The following is a 16,920-nucleotide window of genomic DNA, read 5'->3' as shown; positions in this document are numbered from 1 at the left end:
AATACAATCTGTTCCTATTCACTCTTTTATGCTATTGATTTCATAGACTTCTGTCACATCCTTCCTTGGGCATAGGTTTTTTTCAAGCTGAAAACCTCAGTCTGATTATCTGTTCTGCATAAAAAACTATTCCACACATTTAATCTCCCATGTTGTTCTTCCTTGAAATTTTCCAGTTCTTGTATTTGGACAAGGGGCCCAACATGGTACACAGCATTCAAGCTATCTGTCAGCAGGTGTTTATATTTAATAATGGAATAAGCACAACTTGCACTTTGTTCTTCTTGTCCTTTTTAGTAGATCTAACAAGTAATGTACTTTTACAAGTCTTCCTGATTAGCAAATTGACACTTTTTCCTCGCCATTATTTAACTAGCTGTATCTAAGACCTTAAGCATCAATGATTTATGTAGAACCTCAAACAGAATCGATCACAATTTCATATTTCCCATGAGCAACCTCTAGGACATTATGCAAGTGGTAAGAGCTTCTCAATCATATCCTGTTTAAAATGACAATTGCTTTGTCAGGAGTACTAACTGTATGAAATAGAAAAGACTTCTTGCTATTTGCCCAATTCCCACATTTATCTTCTATAAAAGTAAAACTAGATTAATATATGATTGTTGAGACATGCCTCATTTTAACACATTGTACCTTTTAAGATCAGTTTTCTGTATGATTTTCTCCATGATCTTGGGTGGAAAAAACTCCTAATTCTAGGTGAGTTCCATAAGAAGAATGATTTCAAGTGAAGTTTGCTCTGAGATTTTGAAATAATTTGGATCTGAAGCTCTCAGTGAGACTGAAAAGGGTAAAGTTGAAACTGTGTGGACTCAAATAAAGAAAAAACGTACAGATAAACTCCCCATGAGAGCAACCTCTTGAGTTTCAATGAAATCTAGTGACAATGAGCTCAGATAGTTTCCAAGTCCCCAGTGCTTTGCCTGCAGCATGAAATTACCAACTCTATTTTCATTCTTACCTCGACTTGGTTTTCATGGTTCATTGTGCAAGAATGAACAATGATTTCTTTTGTCAGTCATCCAACTGAAAATTGTTTTGCTTATTATTCAATATAAATTGTTCCTCTGCTAAAACATAAGATATCAGCATGTGAGGATTTATTGTCCAATTTTACCTCTCACAATTCTAAAACATGAGAACAGTACTTGCTGCCTCGGTAGAGAATGAGAAACTTGGTAAAACAGGGAGATGTAGGTTTCTGTACTGTACAGAGACAATATTAAATAGCTCAAAAATTTGCTATAGTTCATAGCATTAATTCTGGAAATCCATTACTTTGGAAATTGATTGTGGAAAAATGCCATCTTTATATTGAATTGAAAGGGTAAGTTTTTCAAAGTGTTGTGGTGAAATAGGAGGCAACATGCTGTTGACTCAGAGTCCTTTGAACTTGCAACTCCTAATATAGGACTGGGAAAGGTACAGCTGAAGTTATGCAGACTGAACACAGCATAAAATTTCTGAGTGAATAATGACCTCTGACAGCTAAGTGTAGCAATCCAGCTCTAGGAATTTAGAAAGGTAGTGGTCTTAAGTTTTCTCTTTACAATTCCACAACTAAAATCTGAATTATTCTTGATCACATAAGTGGACAACTGAGAGTTTGATCTGAGCCCGATGAATCTGAAGACCTTTAGCTATAGTGAGGTAACCTTTTGCCTTGAGCAGGCCCAGAGGATATAATTATCATGAAGTGAATGTAGATACCTTACCATTGCTTTGTATCTCCTTAAGTTATAGCTGTACCATCTTTGTGGTATGACCACAATGAGAGATTAACACTTCTCTGACAAAGAAATCCAATAAGAGGTGAAACCACTAAACAACTGGTTTTTGATCCATTGAATGTATCATTAGAATGTTTTTTTTTTGTTCTAAGAGACATAAGAAGGAAACCGGTCTTATTTTCAAATATTTTTTGAATATTTTGTGTTAAACAGTTACTTGATAGACATCATAAACTATTATTGAAGAATAGTCCAAAAGCCAGAACTGTTTGACTGAGATTTCTGGTTGCTAAGCTGTAGAATAAAACCTTTTTCTTCTGTATTTTCTTTCCAAACTATTTGTTTTGAAGTTTTTTTCACAACAGCGAGACAGGTTCAGCAGAAAAAGTAGAAGCTATATTTTTATCCAGTTAATACAAAAACAATTTAAACTCCTCTGGAGCTGCATGGAAGGGCGAATATAGAGTTTGAGCGAAGAACCTATTTAAAGTTAAAGCGTTCTCACTTTGTTTTCTGTGCTGCCTGTCACGGTCTCAGGAACCAATTGAAAAGGGTTTTCAGAAAGAGTAATTTTGGGTTGGTTGTAGAAAAAGATCTGTACTTTTGGATTGTCTTTGGAAATTTACTGCGGGGACTATTTTTCAACTCACCATTGTCATAAATGCTTTCTGTTGGTGGGTACCACTACTCAGAACAGCACAAACTGGTGCAAAGATTAAAACCACACTGGAAGATGTCAGGTGGATGTTTGGCCTCAAAGTAAAAACACAGAAGTGAAGGCTAGAGAAATTTTCACTCAAGTAAAAATCACTGCTGTAATAAACCCTATGTTTAAATTTTTAGAAAGACATGTAAGGGAGCAGCAAGAACATGTTCCCTTCAAGGGGGAGGACAAGTCAGGAGTCAAAAGTAACCTTCACAGAGGCAGGCTGGACATCAGTAGGTACTGTCCCACAAGGTCTGAACAAGATCAGGCTGGTGATAGTGGCAGGCTTCACCAGGACAAAACCTGTGGATACCCCTGGGCTTCTGACATAAGGGTACTATAATCTGAAGTTTTGCTTTGTGTTTATTTATTGTGGTATTACTTTAACTTCAAGCCAGTGATGAAACATCTAAATACTGATAACAATTTGTATTTGGATCCAAATACTCTTATCACTATGGGCTGATTATTTGAAAACAGACTGGAATTTTGTGCTTTGTTGCATCTCTTCAAAGCAAATTCAACACATGTGTCCTCAGGCAGGTTTGCAAATGGATGTCACTTGAAGGATTCTTGGTTTCAGTGGCAACTATTCATGATATCACAGCGTGCCAAAAGCAGTACCCAATCCTTCTTATTTAAATTGCATACTTCACCACTGGGAATTTGTAAAAGAAAACAATTCCCATTACTTCTGCAACTCTTGAACTGAGATTATTTGTACCCCATCTGCTGACTCCAAAGCAATAATTAACTAAGCACACTATTTCCTGAGCAATTGATAATGCTGGCAGGAACAAAAAGGTTGTTTGGCATGACTAAAGGTATCTTTGAGCAGAGATATATCATAAAGGCCTTGATTTCCTATAATCAGGAAAATTCTAAAGTGCCATAGGTGTTTTGGCCTGGTTTCACTGGTTAGGAAACACCACTGTAAAGACAGCATATTACTGCATAGGTCTTGTTATATAAACTGTAGATATTAAACTGAAACAGATGTGTTGATTTCAGTTTGGCTCAAAACACACACAAGAAACCAGTGTTTGCCAAATGGAAAAGGATAAAAAGCAGTTGATAAAATGTTATTTTCATACATCTGAGATAATTACAACCAGTAGGCAGTGAAACAAAATTAAAATCTATAAAGAATAAGCTGGCAGTAGCTGACAGTAGATGCTACGGAGAGGTAAAATCCTTGTCAGAGAACCAAGGCAGTAGACAAGTAGAACTATGTAAGGAAAAATTGCATTTTCTATAAAGCTCATGACATAAGGTTTAATACAAATTTATGATGACTTTCATGTCCACAAAAGGTATTAATGGTTGTAACATTAGCCTTCTTTTTCAACTCTATCCATAGTATTTCACTTAATGACCTTGTGCAGGGCTATGTCTCTCGTAAGTAAATACTTCTCTTTCTAATCAGAATTTATTGCCTTTTAATTTGCAATCCTATGTTGTTATATGATGGGACAAGTTTAATAAAAGGAGAGATTGATCAGTTTATTACTATACTAGTAGCAATTTTGTATACCTCCATCAAGTCTCCTGTTACTCTTGTTCTGTCTGGGTAAATCTCTCATTCAATATAAATCCCACTTTACCTTGATTTCTACTCTGAAATTCATCAGTCTCTGCTTTATCTTTCTTGAGAGTGAGTCAACCAAAACTGAGCTTAATATTACCAGTCAGAATTGATCATTTTTATGTGGTGCTATGTATTTCCTATATTGTTTCTATCCATTTTAAAATGCAGTATTTTAAAATAATCCTTAAAATGTGGCATTTTTCTTTAAGGCAAGAAGTCTTCTTAGAAGTTTCAGTATGCAGAGGTACACGCAAACTGAATTTTTATTTTGTCTTTTCAAGAAATTTTTTTATATCAACACTTTTTTTCCTCAAGAATTGAAAACAAACGAGCTCTGTCAAATTGGACAACGCTGTGTCTAGGAAACTGTTAGAGGTAATGCCGATTAGTTAGTGAGCTAAAACCATAGCCACAGTTTTCTGTTGATTGTCCAAGGCAGGCGGTTACTGAGTTTATCTATAAGATAACTCTTAAACAAAATATATTTAGCTAGTTAGATTCAATAACAGGGAATTACATTTATTCAATGGAGTGCACAGAATTATATTTTGAAATATGGTCTAGGGAGGGTAATAGAGTGGGTGTTAACATTGTTAGTTTAGAAGCAGTTATTTTTCTGAATTGGGGTTCTGAGTATACTTACTGCGATGTGGAACCAAGTCAGTAAAATATCTAGGTATTTAAACAGGACTCAAAAACATCTGAGAGTCTAAAGGAAATCAGCAGTTGATACGTTTGAAAAAATAATTTAACAGGGACTTTTATATATAAGGGCTTGGTGCTGTAGACAGCTCTACCTTTGTCCTGTGTGTCTCTCATTTGGAGTACAGTAGAAAATGTAGGTCTGTATGTTGTCTACTTCACCCAATGTCTTATACTGATCTCACACAGAAGGACATGCCCTGCATGTACTAAATATGCATAATGATGGGTTTTTCTTTGCTCAGTGAGAACAGGGTACTACAAAGGTGATTTGGATTTACTGCTGTTCAGAAATTCTTGACTGAAAACTATTATGTGTTCAGTGTTTATCCAAACAGGATAGCACTATATAGAGATGTTTTTCTTTAGTGTTCTGCCTCTGATGGCTGTTCTAGCCACATCTTTGAAGGGTTTGAAGGCCTTTGGAGTTTTGTGATGGATGTTATCCAGTAAGATGATTACATGATCAACTGTAAATGTGTTAAGTCAGATCTTATACTGAGTCCAATGTGTAGTGTTACTCTTTCTTTCAGTACTTGATCTACATTTTGACAATGACAACCTACTAAATCAATTATTTCACTTTGACCAAAGTGTTATTTTATTGTTAATATTTGCAGTTCTATCATATTTCTCAATTTATTCTATCTTCTTTTCTAAATCAGTCTCAATATAGCAAAATAGGAAAAACTGTTATAGAATTTTTTTTTGTTTGAATCAGCGGCAGCCACAATTTTGTTCTAAACAAACTGATATCATGATGAGAGAATTCATTAATTGATGGTACTATAAAGCTTTCCATTCTTTATAAAATTTTCTTCTGTTTAATAAAAGCTACTTGTGAGCAGCTGATCATAAGAAAATGAATGACGCCTAAAAGCTATGTTGGAACAGTCATCCCACAGTCTCACATCTTTTTTTTTTTTTTTATTAGATCTATAATTAATCCTCACTTATACCAAATGTGTGTGACTCAGACACACTGACAGAGGGCTGATGACAAAACATGTTATTGTTGATGTTGTAAAAGATGCACTATGAGCATCTTCCAAGGTTTGGAGAACACCCCCTTGTTCAAGCTGTTTACTCAGTAATCACAAAATCACAAGAACTGTCTCAATGCACTCTTCAAAACAACCATTTTTTTTTTGTTTTGTTTTGTTGTTCGTGTTTTTTTAAAATTATTTATTTGTTTATTTATTTTTAGGATTAATACAGTCCTTGATGAAATTCCAGAAATACTTCTTTCCCTATCTGCTGGATATTTGTTCTATATTTAGGCAATTGGTAAGAGTAGCTAGCTCAGGTAAAGCAGCTGATCAGCCAGGCTTCACGTCTCTATTTACATCCCTGAAACCCCAGAGGACAGAAAAGTCTTTTAATTGGTGAGTCAACCTCAGTAGGAACATGCTTTTAGGAAATGAGGCCTAGACCGTTCCCTTCACATCGGGCACACTCGCTCTGGTTGCCATGGCAATCTGCTGGAGCACGCTAGGTCCAATGAGGTGGAAAACAAGATGGCTTCCTCATTTGTTTAGCCTTAAGGAAAATTACAGATATTAACAAATCATTACAGGGCTAACAGACACTCTGAAGACCTGACCTAAATAAACAGCATCTTGTCAGATTGCTAATAGCTGCCCAAGTTTTACTTCTTTGGCTCTCCTGAAAGTACTTAGTTAATGAAGATTTTATAACCCTCGATATTTGTTTTTCTCTACCTGCAAGTAAAATCCTGTACTTTGAATGTTAGGGGGGCCCTCCTATTCAGCTAGGCGCATTTAATTTGTCAATCATTTGGAAAGATATTTAAATCTTAAAAAATAACAGCTGACACTTTTGTGAATATAAAACCAAATCAATGGATTGTTCTTGTAACTGTCCCCTGGGAAGGATTTTTTGTATTTCACAGAAGGCTCTTCCTTCCCTGGTGCAGAGCAGCTGACACGCTGCTCATGGTGGTAGAGTGAGGTCTCAGCCTCCTCGGCCTCTGCAGGGCTATGGAGGGTGACGTGTCTGAGAGGAAAAACATTTCATATAAAGTTGGTGCTTTGAGGACGGGGAAAGAGGAAAATTAAAAGCAGGCATGAAAAAAAGGCATACTAGGGAATGAACCCATCTGTTAAAAATATAGGAGGAAGTGACAGCCAAAATCTGTAACTGCAGATACAATGGTGGTAGGCTCATGTGGGGGAACCGCAAGGTCAGTAGAAGAAAAGATTACGTCTTTCAAGTTTTCTGGGTTAAATGGTCTGTAATTTCAAAGCAGCCGATTTGTTGGTGCTGATTTGTTGGTGCCAGTCCACTTCCTCAGAGCCTGCTCCCTGGGGAATGAAAGATGAAGGTGAGGAATTTCACAAGTTGCTGAAAGGACCGTTTAAAAAAAGACTTGTTTTGGTAAGCCCTCTGACATACCTTGTATTTACTGGGAGTAAAGACCAGTGTCCTCTGGAATCTGAACAATGGAAGAAAGCAATTAACAGAGAAAACACATGGGACAAGTTTACTGCTTCCTTGATTGAATTGTGTCAGTGACAGATACACATATGAAGGCACATGCTCCCCCATCTAGCTCTGTGCACTGAAGTACATAACTGGGGAAACTATTCCTTTGGCTTCTTTGCTAGTTTTAAAATGTAATTGCTCTTGTTTCCAGTTTGGCCCAGGTGTTTGGGAGGTTCTTTCTGCACTGAAATCAATTTTATAAACAGCAGAAAATACCAACACAGGGTGCTCCTTTTCACATCTAAAAGAGCAGTCCAAGGACAACAAGACCTAATTAAATTAGATGGCTTCCCTACGAAAAAAATTAACCACATTCCAATATCATCATACTTATGCTGAGAATCTGAATTGTTCAAATTCTTATTAATTATTTCAACAGCGATTCTTTCTATCTCCATGAATTTCCTTGCTCTAAAATTCACACTTGCAACTGAAATAATAGCATGAGTTTCAATTATTTTCCAAGACAACTTGCAATTTCAGTCAGAGCACACATGGGCTTAGCAGAGTGAACTGGAAACATGGTGGATCCAGACACTTAATGCAACCATCTGAAAATTGTTTATTCATTATGATCTGGATGTTTTATTATATTAATATATTATGATACAGTACAACTTGCACCAGGTATACTACCTGCATACATAATTTCACTTGCACTTTTCTTTTCATATCGTGTATCAATTACGTAAATTTCAAAAAACAGCAGTGTGCACTGTGACAGATTTATTTTCTTAGTATACCAAATTTACCTAGTTCAAATATCCTTTAATAAAAAAGATAAAATGTTGTGTTTGATTTCATGCATTAGTTTATCACTACTTTTTTTTTTAAAAAATAAATCCATCTCTTATGTGTGTCTTATTTATCAGGTGTAGCTGTGATAATGTTGCACTGTGCTTCTCTCTGCTCTGATGTTGCAGATGTAAGATTTCTGATATGCTTCATGAAGCATGTTAATGTGCCATCTTTAATGATGGACAAGATTTACAAATTGAGTAGAATAAGGAGAATTCTGGTTTGGTCATGGGTGGACTTAAACCAATTTGATATACTCAATTATCTAATCAAAGGTTTGGGTTTACAGCTGAAATGTATCCAAATATTGGCTGTTCATATGTATGGAAAGCTACAAATATCCTGAGACAAATTCAAGAGTATTTAATGAGAATTCTCTCATATTTTACCCCTTTTCTTGGAAAGATACAGCCCTTGACTCTAGATGTTCCTGTGGAGCATTTGTCTTGTGTCACTAAGCATGTTAAGAGGTAATGTGAACATGTATAAAGAAGGAATTACTCCCTGCACAGTTTCAACAGTGAAAGCTTGGTTCTGATTCATTTAGGCATAACAAAAAGCTCTGGGTGCACTATTATTTTCATTTTAAATGATTTGTCTATCACAATATCATTGAATTCTCAAGCTTTTAGTTCTGGGAAAGCAAAATATTTGAATGGTATTCTCAGAGCTTCAGCTGGCTAAAGGATGAAAATCCCTGATAGTTCTTGCAGGAAGGTTGGTTATATATTAAAAAAAAAAAAAAAGAGAAGGAAAGATAATTTTAAAATGAATGGGGAAAGAATGAAGCCAAAGATAATGATATTAATAGGAGATAACAATTGAAAAAGGAATGTGATGGTTTGAAAAATGTTTAGAAAATCATTCAACTACTGTTCATAAGGAGAGATGAAGTTGTTGGATGTGGCTTTGTGCTGTTACACTTTGTAAATCTTTCCTCTGTAATGAATGACCTCTTTCATTCCGGTGCAGAGGAAGAGTAACACATTTTCCTCCTCTAATTACGCCATGCATTCATGTTCATTCCTTAGCGTTTCTGGACCCTTGGGACTTTGTAGAACTGAGTACTGTGGAATGGGCTCTTGAAATTCTTGGATGATTGTAGCTAGGATGACTGTCTGGAGGGGACAAAGCCTGGCTACAAGTGTCTGATCTATGGATCTATAGACCACTCTTTTCAATTTGGGCCAACAGCTTTGTCCTTTCCCAAGAGTCCCTACTGGCATTTCTAGATCTCCTGCTAGATTTCCTGTCTTTTTTTTTCTTTTTTTTTTTTTTTTCTTTTTCTTTTTTTCTTTTTGTGGTGATAGATCCTATGAAAAGAAAATATTATTTATAATATGCTTATATTGTGGAAAATAATTTAATATTCCTTGCATTTTTGGTCATGTAGTGGGTCATGGGAATCAGAAGTTTATTTAAGGTCAGTTAGCAAAACGCCACAGCAGCAACAAAGGATATGAAAAAAGGTGGGGGGGGGGGAGGAAAAAAGAGAGTAAGAGAAGGAAAAAGAGAAGAAAAATAAAGGAAAGTGAGAATTTTTCTATCTGAGAAAATGATATTTTCTCTGAATGAAGAAAACAAGGTGAAGGATGAAGTTACCTCATCACATGAGCATCCTTGGGGTGGGGGTTGGAGGATGCAGTGGGAGGGAAGAAATAGTATGGAACCACTACTCAGAGCAGCCTAAAGCCTGTAACTGGTTGGGGATCCTTGTCCTGACTTATGCTTGGGCAGAAATAAATGAGATTTTCCATCCTGGGGGGCAGGTTTGACTTAACAATCTATCATATCAGAGCCAGGCTGTGTTCAAAACAAGGTTAAATTCAACATGGTTTCTCCATTGGTCTTTTCTTTCCAATGGTATTGGGAAATTGTTATCTTTTGCCATGTCCAGAAATAGATACTACTTTTGCCTGTACTTAGGAAATTCACATCTTTATTTTTTCAGACAAAGTACTCAGTAATAACTATTTCCAGTTGTAGTTCTTGTTATTATTGTCTCACCACTATTATAAAATAGTCATACCTTTCTGAAATGAGTCTTACCTTGAATTCTTTTGGTGTAGTTTCTGTCCCAGTATGATTTTTATGTTATTATTTAAAACTTGAACATAAAAGATGGACCATTTCTGAACAAGTCAGAGAAAAATTCCATTCTCTTTTGTTTCCCTTTTGCTGTTTTTGCATTTCATTTAGAAGGAGATTTGAAAGGTGTCATTTGACATAAAAAGTCTTCACTAAGAGGCAGTGAACCTTAGACTGTTGGAGAAATAAATATTTCCTGTGCTATGTGTAACTCTGAACTTTAGAATATGATCCAGTCATTAAGAAATGCATTGCAGCTTAAAAACTCTAACCTCACAGAGAGGGATAAAGTTGAAAGGAGTTGTGGATTCTGAAAGGAATTGTGAATTCCTTATTTTCAAGGAATAACTGTGCAGACTTAATTTTACATTTGTGTCTTTTTAAACTTTTAATTCATGTTACTGAGCTTTCTCTCAGTCTTCGCTCTGTCTCTTAAGAAATTATCTTCCCTTTCCATTATTTGCCCAGTGTCAGGGTTTGCAACAAAAGCAAACCACTTTTCTTCTTTTTCCTCTTTATTTCCTCTCCCCCTCTACAATTTATATTCATTTGGTTGTCTGCCGATTATAATAGATGTATCACTTGCACTCACTGCTGAATGCCAGCTGCATGTGGACATTAGCCACTTTTCTTCTGACCAAGCCTGTCTGTCACAGATTTTTTGGTTTTTCCTCTTTCTGCTGCCAGTAATCGTGTTTTTAATTATTTTGTTTTCTGTGTACACAAACACAGATTATTTAAAATCCCTTCCTTCTCTCTTCAGAGATCAATCTCCATCATATGTTTTCATTTTCATTAAGTATTACCTTCTCTCTCTCATTGTCTTGTTTCTAATTATGGTATATGTTAGTTGTGTTTTGATAGATGGTTGCCCAAAACACCAGAACGATGTTTAAATTACCATGGTCAGACATCAGCTGCTTTTTCCTGAGAGTGCAATTCCTCCCCTTTGCAAAAGTATCATCATATTTCTGCTTAGCTTCATGTAAAAGGCTAACACATGCCTCATGGATACTAGCAATTGAATTCTATGAGGAATAATTTTTCTGAAGTCTAAAGTTTTATTAGTGGTGGTTAGAGGCACTACAACAGTCCAAAGAGGTTTCCTTCAGTGCAGGTCTTAGGGGCGGACAACATAAATCCAGTCTAGAGTTAAAATCAGGAAGACTTTAATTATGAATGAAAAGTGCAGAGGTTGCCTTAGTTCTTGGTTGGGTTTTTTTGTTGGTGTTGTTTTTTCTTTTCCTCTCTTCAGATTACTCTTGGAGACCAATGAGAAATGTTTGCTGGCACTTTTAGAAAATACAGCTGGGGTCTACTTCCAGACATTAAGCTGAGTATAATCTAAATGTCCTATAAATATTCATGTTAAATCAATCTGGTAAGCTTGGTGTGCATTCCACAGCCTTTGCACAGAACTTTAGAAAAAATGTTAGACTGGCTCAGTACTTGCCAACACAGCACTGGGTTGATGCTGCAAGAAGAGAGCAAAAAACTGATTACCTGGAATAATGAAGAAAAATTCTTCCTTGGTGGCCAGGGAAGATCTACACTGCTGTCAAGCCAAATCAAGGAGTGTGGAGATATGACTTGGGAATTGAAATTGTTCTCCTCAAAAACTTGCCTAGTCACAGGAATCTCCTTTTTCAGCAAGAAATGGCCCAAAGGGAATGACCAGTGTGGTCAAAACTACAGTAAGTACAAAAGCGTACCTTGGTTTTCATCCTACTCTCTCCAAAGTCAAATGTTTTTCTGTATCTATATTCTTCTACTTAAAGCAACTCAAAAAGTTGCCACAGCTTTGCCTATTGGTGTCAGCCACTTTCTTTGGTTCCCTTTCCTGTCATGCACTCCCTTGGGTCACCTCTATGCTCTGGCTTGTGAGGTTCTGAGGGCTGAACTGTGCTTCTAATGTCGACACAGAAATACAAACATGGACAGTTTGAGTCATGTAGAAACCTTATGGTACACTCAAGTCATGCAGCCCATTGAAGACTGCTCTTTTTTAGTAGCTGGTAGTCTTTTCCCAAATAAGGATGGCTAATTGTAAAATGCATTGCACTTCCTAGCTGTAGACTTTGCTTCTCTGGCTCCCTTTTGAGCAAATATTTGGAAACTCTGGTATGCGCCTATGTCTTTATTAGAGTTGCAGTTCTAAACTGTGTTGGAGGCAGGGATATAGTACCAATTTATTCAGAGACACATACTAAGGAGGTTGTGCAAACTAGGGAAATTTTGCACAGTAAGGTCATGATCTGTGCTTTGTCCATATAGGAACTAAAATTTTCAAAAAAAGATATCAGGGAGAACTTGAAGGATTTGGAAACTGAGACCTGAAACATAGTGTTCTTCTGCAGTCTTAGAAGAAAAATAAGCCATGCACATTTTCAATCTGGCAAAAATTTGGCAATAATATTAGAACACTTGTCCCTATCAAAGCATTCAGAAACATTTTAAAGTAAACAAATCCAGCTAGCAGCAGACTAAAGTTGATCTAAAGTAAAAAGCAAAATCCAACAAAATCCTACAAAATATAGTTAGTCCCTAGTTATTGTTAAATAATTTATTCTACTATTACTAACTAATAGTGGGTACCAAAAGCCATATACATAATGCCTTGGGTTTGCATACTGTATCTAGGTGGATGTGAATTTTCAAAATCTTTGAACTTGGTTTGTTTTATTCATGCTTTCTATATATGCTCCTATTATATATGCGTGTGTGCATTATATATGTGTATACATATATGTATGCTCACTTATGTCTGTATGCATATTATAGTGAGAAAAAGTATTTAAGTAGGAGACTTAAGGGCTTGTTTATCTCGTCAAGAGAGGACTAAATGGAAGAAGTTTTTATTTTGTTTTTTTTTTGTTAATGAGTTGGATCTAATTTTTACAAATTCTAAAGCTGACCCAGACATGCCAAAGCAGGGTTTGAGCTGATGAGCAGCTTTTCTTTAGATTCACATTCACCCTGAGAAGTTTAGCAGTGGAATTTCCAGAACTGCCAAAGCACTTGAGTAGCAGAAGACTTACTGAACTCAATGGGATTTATCAATACCCTACTAAGATGAGTGATGTTTTACATCTGACTGTTTCACAGACAACACCTTGGAAAAACTAGAAGACTGACTTAAAAAGTGATGCACTCCCTCCCACCAGGAATATGTACCCACTGGAGGGGCTTCCTGCCAGTGTCTGCCAAGGAGAATAGATGGGATCAAAAGGGCTGGTGTGAGAGGTGGCTGCTTTAGCTTTATATATGTAGTTTGCTCTGCCTGAGAACCACTTCTGAGAAAAGGAAAGGCATGTTATGTGTTGGAAAATAGTTTGTTTTGGGAATAATGTCAGAAAGTGTGCATTAGACTGTTAGTGTTCAATATTCCTAGGCAGAGTAAGGATACTAGAGTAAGGCAGCGGCTTAGTCTGTAAGTATGTGAGAGCTAGAAGTGAAAATACTATTAAAGTGGCTCCTGCTAATTTATGAAATATGAAAACCTGTTTAAGAGTCTTGCTTAGGCAAGATGATTGATAGATCTCTTAGTGCTAGATGTATTTTTATTTAGAGGAGAAAAACCAGAAACTTCAGCAGTTAACTGACACAACAACCAGAGAGCCGGTGGGAAAGAGGAAGACAGAAGAGTAGTACTAGCTTGAACTGATCTTATTATGTGGGAAAACTTGAAAGTCTCAAAATGGGAAGGAAATGTTACCACAGGAATGGGGAAGAAACTGGCTGGTGCAGCTTTGCAAAGCTGGCTGTGAGATTGTCATACTTCATGGCTTAGGGAGTGGATATTGTTTTACTTGGTAAAACTTTCCCCTTCTCCCTTTATTAAAATATTGTTGTTGCCATTGATTAAAATTTGCAATTGTGGATAGTAATGTCACTGAGCACCAATCTTGTAATTTAAATTCCTGGGTGAGAGGCTAACTTTGGGTTTCACTGGGAACCTCAATTCATGTGGGATCTGCCCCTTGCTGCCAGGACGAAGGAGAACAGCTACACAGCGTGGCCAGCCTTATCTTTCCTGCTGTTCCTGGGCATAGCAAGCTCCCGAGGTAGGTGTACAGTGTGTGCTGAGGAGGCTGTGCCACAGGAGCATGGCAAAGCTGGCAGTGGGGCAGCTACGTGCACCTCAGGGTGGCAGAAAGGCAAGGCAAAGACTCTGCCTTTGAAAATGCAGCCCTGGGAAGGATTGTGGATTCTGTTACTTGCTCTCACTCTTGTGGAAAGTCTTGCGCACCAGTTGTGATGCTTCATCCTCAGAGACCTACACACCCTTGTGTTTGCTAAGTAGTGGAGATATCTGGGGAACCTGAGGCATGCTGTGATCTGTTCCAGATTTCTGCTCTACTGCCTGGCAACCAGAAGCAAGTGGAAATGAGAGATGCAAAGTTTTGCTCCCATAAAATATTATGGGTGTAAATTAAAAAATTTAAAATTTTTCTAGGAACATTGAGTTCTCTGCAAAGAAGGCAATAAAGTACTTGTGACAAGGTGAATGGACAGGACCCAGTTTGTCAGGAGTTAAAACTGCCTCAGTCAGCTGGAGGCTTACCAGCCACTAGCTATTAGGATAGTCATTTCCCCTCAGGAAATACCTGCTGGTGTATCAAGGGTAATTGCTAGCAGTCAGCTGTATCCCCAGAGGGTGGGTATATAAAATCATCAGGAAAAGACTGAACTGTTCCTAGTAGGAGGCAATAGCAACTGTGACTCTGTTAGTGTGCATGTATGTTTGTGTGTGTCTTTGTTGTTTATCTTAATGAAGAATCTTAATGTAATGTAGGCTTTTGTTTCAGTTTTAACCCTAGATGTGACTCATCTTAGGGTTTCTGCTGAAGCTTGAATTTTACAGACTTCTTTCCTTATCTGAGGCCACCACTTGCAACACTGACTGGTTTGTCACAAGTATTCTCCAAAACAGAGTCGATAATTACATTCTCCTGAATGGCTTGGTGTCACTATGCGGTTTTGTTTCTAAAATACTTGAAATAGAATTCCTATGTGACCTTCACTTTGTTATGCTCCTGCCAATCTTTCCTCTCACAACAGGAGTAGACCCTCTTGCTTTCCTGAGTCTTAGTTAAATTGTCTGTGAAGCAGGTAGATCAAGTAATGTCTAGTGGTTACCCTTTAAAGTTCATTCTAAAATTTACAGCATTATAAAGATGAAAAACAAGCCAAAAATTATAGAAGCACTTGTGCAGTCAGTTTAAAGATTTGCTCACTCTCCTGCCTAGGCAGAGGTGTCCCTGGAATATCAGATCCATCAGTGCTAGCCTGTCAATTAATCTACTCTTTGCCTCCATACTTTCTGCAGTCATAAATTTCCCAGAAGTGCAAAGAAAGCCAGACACTCAAAATAGGTCATCCTACTGATCCTTATCTCTTCATCTGGACATATTCCCACATAACCAGGCTTTTAATCATGCTTCCTGGGCTTCTCCTCCACTCTCCAAAAGAATCCTCCAGCCATCAAGTTGTTACTTGGTTGTTACCTCACATGGAGGCTCTCCCTGCTTCTCCACCTGCTCTGGCTCCCTCTTCCACACTCCCACATCTGTTGCATGTGTGTTTGAGTAGGATCCACTGCCTCCTTACCAATGGAGTGACTTTGTCAAACACTGAAGTGAGCTTCACTTGGTTGTGAAGTTAGGTACCTCCGGGATGTAGTCAGCACTTGCATGCTCTCTGAAATGAATAGTAAGGCCTGTCATGATCATGTTATCAACTAACCGCAGACTAACATGGTTTTTGAACTAGAATAAATGTCAAATATATAATAGATTTAAGAGAGTTCATAAGCCATTTTCTAGTAAGTCACAACTACAGAAAAAGGAATAAATTGATGAATAAACTATTCACAGTGCAGGTGTTTCACTAAAGCAGTTTCTCAGCAGAAAATGAGATAGGATTCAGGAGTAAACCATCATTATTTACTCTGGTCTTTCTTTCTTGTGTTCACCTCCTGAGATGAGGGAAAGCATCTCCTTTCAGGCTGCTGTGGTTGTCTTAGGAGTAGTGAAATCTTCTCTGAACAGCTTCAGATAGTTTATAATGAAATCTTAAACCTTTGCATGTACATGGAAGTATGTCAGCTTCATTATTCTAATTTCCAGAACTGAGCAAACCATTAAGCTGAATTCTGAAAGAGTTCTTGATTATAAAGTTAAAACCAGCAAAATAGTAATAACACTCATTCCCCCCATACTCATCCCCCTTCCCAAAACAATGGGGAAGGAAATACCTTCACATCCAAACTGTTCAGATGATGCTAGTTTTTCCTTTGCTTGGTATATTCTTCCTGGGATGCTTTGTAGGATGATTAGAAGAGGCTTGAGGAATGCACATGATTTGATTTCCTGGTTAATTTCCAAAACACTGTGTTGAAACTGTTAGTTCATTGCCTTGCTGCCCTTTTTAAGTGGATGGGATCTATTGAAGGGAAGAGATGAATTCTCTCCGCAACAGTGCAAACCTTTGTGAAAATGGATCCCCTTATAAATGGGCCAATCCTCTCCCTGAAAAACAGATGCCAGAAGCAGTTATGGGACATTATGTTTCAGTTCTAGAGACTTCCAGTTCTAAGAATAAAGTAAAGGAGTCATTATTTATCTAAACAAGGCCTTTATGCTATGGTTCAGTGGCTGCTGGACAGCCGTGTGATCTGTCTTGTGTAATGCGCTCACCCCCTCCTTTCCCAGTTTGGAAAAGAGAAAAAAGGACTTGTACTAGCTCAGAACATACTTGCACATCTCACTGTCTATTGT

The 16,920-nt window shown here is 37.3% G+C and overlaps 1 long non-coding RNA gene across 1 annotated transcript; it reads right to left on the bottom strand.

Moving 5' to 3' along the window:
- Positions 1-290: 290 nt before the first annotated feature.
- On the bottom strand, positions 291-16,627 carry LOC111926776 (uncharacterized). The gene is made up of 4 exons (XR_002863168.2): positions 16,398-16,627; positions 15,752-15,841; positions 7,166-7,205; positions 291-7,074 (listed from the first exon to the last, which is right to left on the bottom strand). It is a non-coding gene; the product is annotated as an uncharacterized LOC111926776 (long non-coding RNA).
- Between the last annotated feature and the right edge of the window lie 293 nt (positions 16,628-16,920).

This window comes from Cyanistes caeruleus, chromosome 2 (genome assembly GCF_971803275.1).
Source record: "Cyanistes caeruleus chromosome 2, bCyaCae1.hap1.1, whole genome shotgun sequence".
In the NCBI taxonomy this organism is placed as follows: Eukaryota; Metazoa; Chordata; class Aves; order Passeriformes; family Paridae; genus Cyanistes; species Cyanistes caeruleus.
The sequence above is the reverse complement of the archived record's forward strand: the minus strand, read 5'-3'. Positions and strand labels throughout refer to the sequence as shown.